This window comes from Schistocerca piceifrons, unplaced genomic scaffold (genome assembly GCF_021461385.2).
Source record: "Schistocerca piceifrons isolate TAMUIC-IGC-003096 unplaced genomic scaffold, iqSchPice1.1 HiC_scaffold_1978, whole genome shotgun sequence".
NCBI classification, from domain to species: domain Eukaryota; kingdom Metazoa; phylum Arthropoda; class Insecta; order Orthoptera; family Acrididae; genus Schistocerca; species Schistocerca piceifrons.
Window position 1 is genome coordinate 80001 of NW_025727876.1, and position 5000 is coordinate 85000.

The following is a 5000-nucleotide window of genomic DNA, read 5'->3' on the forward strand; positions in this document are numbered from 1 at the left end:
GACACAAATCCAACTACGAGCTTTTTAACCGCAACAACTTTAATATACGCTATTGGAGCTGGAATTACCGCGGCTGCTGGCACCAGACTTGCCCTCCAATAGATACTCGTTAAAGGATTTAAAGTGTACTCATTCCGATTACGGGGCCTCGGATGAGTCCCGTATCGTTATTTTTCGTCACTACCTCCCCGTGCCGGGAGTGGGTAATTTGCGCGCCTGCTGCCTTCCTTGGATGTGGTAGCCGTTTCTCAGGCTCCCTCTCCGGAATCGAACCCTGATTCCCCGTTACCCGTTACAACCATGGTAGGCGCAGAACCTACCATCGACAGTTGATAAGGCAGACATTTGAAAGATGCGTCGCCGGTACGAGGACCGTGCGATCAGCCCAAAGTTATTCAGAGTCACCAAGGCAAACGGACCGGACGAGCCGACCGATTGGTTTTGATCTAATAAAAGCGTCCCTTCCATCTCTGGTCGGGACTCTGTTTGCATGTATTAGCTCTAGAATTACCACAGTTATCCAAGTAACGTGGGTACGATCTAAGGAACCATAACTGATTTAATGAGCCATTCGCGGTTTCACCTTAATGCGGCTTGTACTGAGACATGCATGGCTTAATCTTTGAGACAAGCATATGACTACTGGCAGGATCAACCAGGGAGCTGCGTCAACTAGAGCTGAGCAGCCGGCCGCCCGGGAGTGTGTCCCGGGGGCCCGCGCGAACACGCAAGCGTCCGCTCAATCATTCTGCAAACAGGAGGAGGCTGAGCTCCCCTGCACAATACACCTCGAAACCCTCTCAGGTCCCGGCGGCGCGCAGCGCCGTCCCAAGTACTTGGTCGGGTTCGAGAGAGGCGCAATCGCCCGGAGTTAGGCGAGTAGACGCTTTCGGTGCGACCACCCGTGCTCCCAACTGAGCTTGCCGCTGCCGACAGAGGCCCGGGAGCGTGCTGTCGTGGCATTGCCGGCGGGAGACAACACGCGCCACCTACGGTGACCGGCAGCTCCAACGCCAGCGCCACAGAAGGACAAAAGCCCCACTTGGGTGCCGAAGCGAACTCTCCCAGCACAGCGCACGCGCCAACACATCCGCACAGCTGCGATACAAACCACCAGCGAGAACCGCTGGGGCGACCGAGCAGCAGACGGCGTCGCGGCGCCGAGCGCCGGGCGGCAGCGCATCCTCAACGCACACAGTCCTCAATCGGACCAGCACACTGAAGATGTCCACCGCGCTTCGCACCGGGCCCGCGAGGACCTACTTTGGCCGCACGGCGCCGCGCGCAGGGTGCGCCGGCGCGCAGCTGCGACGCCTGCCGCGTCCGTCGGCCGGCGCGCCTGCCACTGGCCGCCCCCACCAGCCGGCTGTAGCGCGTGCGCCCACGCACCGCGCGGCCAGCACGCCGGGAGGCGCCCCCTCACCGGCCGGGGACGGTCCCACCCAGCCACCGCCGCGTATCGCTTCACACCCAGATGCCGTTCAGTTTCGTCGGCATGGTGGGTATCGCTGGAACAACCGGTTAGTACCTCAACCTATCGTCGCCATCACCGATTCACCCCTAGCGAGAACAACCGCACCACAACAGGTTACCATTTGTTCATTTGCGTAACTTCACCAGAAAACGCAGGCGTCCATCGCCATTTGCAACTTCCACGATTATTGCATGCCTGTGTCAGGTGTCACGCCACACTACGTCTGCCCACATACACGCAACAAAATGTGCACGCCTAGACAATACGTGGAAGGTGGCCCCCGTACGTATGCGATGTCCATTGCTCGAACGACTGTCAACCGGCCTCTGTAGCATGTCGCAGATATGGAACGCGGTGCACCATGCCATCACGGTGTGTGAGGAGAGACGACTAGGTCCGAATACATCAACAGACAGCTCATGCTGATCGCCATCCACGGCGTCCGTTCCTCCCACACGTCTCTATGGCGTACCACACTGCAATCCAGCTCTCATAGGGAGACGACACGTAGCTGCGTGCACAATATTTGCACTGTATGGTCCGCCGTTTTTGGGCGCAGTCGTTGTACGGTCACACATGTGCCACGATGTATCATTCAGTACATAAGGACGAATGTGCAGTACAGATTGTGGTTTACGCGTACGACATTAGCGGACAGTTGACACAGGCCGCACCACAACGTAGCCTGAGTACGTCGCATGCGGAGGGCATTGAACATGCAAAGTTCTCACCAACCAGCTTGCGAAGGCAGGGGGCAAGGTGGGGACGTGGGGAGGGGCGGCATGTACGTCCTGCTGCCATCCACATTACAGTGTACAGCAGGAGCATGTGGAAAGTGAGCAAGACTTGCAAGGTGTTTAACATGAAGCGATACACAGGGGAGCGGGGAGTGCGAGTAGCGAACTATATTGCGAGGGTTGCGGGTGGGCAACACTACACTAATTGAACGAGTCGTATAACAATTACAGAGCAGGTTTAGGCGACAACGTGGGTTACGTTAGGCGACAACGTGGGTTACGTTAGGCGACAACGTGGGTTAGGTTAAGGCACGACGTGGGTTAGGTTAAGGCACGACATGGGTTAGGTTAAGGCACGACATGGGTTAGGTTAAGGCACAACATGGGTTAGGTTAAGGCACAACATGGGTTAGGTTAAGGCACAACATGGGTTAGGTTAAGGCACAACATGGGTTAGGTTAAGGCACAACATGGGTTAGGTTAAGGCACAACATGGGTTAGGTTAAGGCACAACATGGGTTAGGTTAAGGCACAACATGGGTTAGGTTAAGGCACAACATGGGTTAGGTTAAGGCACAACATGGGTTAGGTTAAGGCACAACATGGGTTAGGTTAAGGCACAACATGGGTTAGGTTAAGGCACAACATGGGTTAGGTTAAGGCACAACATGGGTTAGGTTAAGGCACAACATGGGTTAGGTTAAGGCACAACATGGGTTAGGTTAAGGCACAACATGGGTTAGGTTAAGGCACAACATGGGTTAGGTTAAGGCACAACATGGGTTAGGTTAAGGCACAACATGGGTTAGGTTAAGGCACAACATGGGTTAGGTTAAGGCACAACATGGGTTAGGTTAAGGCACAACATGGGTTAGGTTAAGGCACAACATGGGTTAGGTTAAGGCACAACATGGGTTAGGTTAAGGCACAACATGGGTTAGGTTAAGGCACAACATGGGTTAGGTTAAGGCACAACATGGGTTAGGTTAAGGCACAACATGGGTTAGGTTAAGGCACAACATGGGTTAGGTTAAGGCACAACATGGGTTAGGTTAAGGCACAACATGGGTTAGGTTAAGGCACAACATGGGTTAGGTTAAGGCACAACATGGGTTAGGTTAAGGCACAACATGGGTTAGGTTAAGGCACAACATGGGTTAGGTTAAGGCACAACATGGGTTAGGTTAAGGCACAACATGGGTTAGGTTAAGGCACAACATGGGTTAGGTTAAGGCACAACATGGGTTAGGTTAAGGCACAACATGGGTTAGGTTAAGGCACAACATGGGTTAGGTTAAGGCACAACATGGGTTAGGTTAAGGCACAACATGGGTTAGGTTAAGGCACAACATGGGTTAGGTTAAGGCACAACATGGGTTAGGTTAAGGCACAACATGGGTTAGGTTAAGGCACAACATGGGTTAGGTTAAGGCACAACATGGGTTAGGTTAAGGCACAACATGGGTTAGGTTAAGGCACAACATGGGTTAGGTTAAGGCACAACATGGGTTAGGTTAAGGCACAACATGGGTTAGGTTAAGGCACAACATGGGTTAGGTTAAGGCACAACATGGGTTAGGTTAAGGCACAACATGGGTTAGGTTAAGGCACAACATGGGTTAGGTTAAGGCACAACATGGGTTAGGTTAAGGCACAACATGGGTTAGGTTAAGGCACAACATGGGTTAGGTTAAGGCACAACATGGGTTAGGTTAAGGCACAACATAGGTTAGGTTAAGGCACAACATAGGTTAGGTTAAGGCACAACATAGGTTAGGTTAAGGCACAACATAGGTTAGGTTAAGGCACAACATAGGTTAGGTTAAGGCACAACATAGGTTAGGTTAAGGCACAACATAGGTTAGGTTAAGGCACAACATAGGTTAGGTTAAGGCACAACATAGGTTAGGTTAAGGCACAACATAGGTTAGGTTAAGGTACAACATAGGTTAGGTTAAGGTACAACATAGGTTAGGTTAAGGTACAACATAGGTTAGGTTAAGGTACAACATAGGTTAGGTTAAGGTACAACATAGGTTAGGTTAGGTTAGGTTACACGTTGTTGTAAGGAAAGGTGTAGGGGGGGGCGGGGGCGGCAGGTTCGTTGATAGTGATTATAGTAAGTGAATGCTTGTGACATGATCAGATTTGTCACGTCAGGATGCACCTTTGGCTTATTAGAGGCGGCGCTCCAATTCTATGCTTGTGTCAGACCTGTGTCTTTGACTCATGTCATTGTTTGTGCGCTGTGACAGGAGGTACTATTGTGATGTTGGGTGCACCGTTGTATAGGACATGTGTGGGTGTTGGTGCCTGATCTGCGCAATGGTGGATGTCGAAAGGGTGGGATATTGTATTTTCCGCATGGACCTCCTGGTCTGGTTGTGATAGTGTGGATTGTGTAATGTGGCGGAGAGGATGCACTGGATGTTGTTCCATGCTGGTGCTTACATATTGTATGTGCGCCCGTTAGAAGCAGAGAGTGGTGCGTGATCAGAGTGGCTGGCTGACGTGTGGTTCCCATTGTGGGCAGACTCTTTCAGCATGTATACGGACAGTTGTATATATATTCTGTAGTTTGATGGCTCTGCATTGATTACTAATCAGCGCCGTGTGTACGGGTAATCTGGTTCCAGTCCAAAATGTTCCATCTGTGTACATTAGTGACAAAGACTCCCCTCATGCAGTGGGGCTCGGTCTGTTATAACTCTTCCGCGTAATATATTTGCCCCACGTTTTTGCGACTGCGAGTGCGAGTGCAACGCGCATGGGGACCGACATGCTGATGG

The 5000-nt window shown here is 51.8% G+C and overlaps 1 non-coding gene across 1 annotated transcript in view; it reads right to left on the reverse strand.

Annotated features, from left to right (window-relative positions):
- The window catches only part of LOC124741708, a 1909-nt gene extending 1247 nt beyond the window's left edge, over positions 1 to 662 (reverse strand). The window contains exon 1 of the ribosomal RNA XR_007010040.1: positions 1 to 662. This exon is cut by the window's left edge and continues 1247 nt beyond it. This is a non-coding gene — a ribosomal RNA (small subunit ribosomal RNA).
- Between the last annotated feature and the right edge of the window lie 4338 nt (positions 663 to 5000).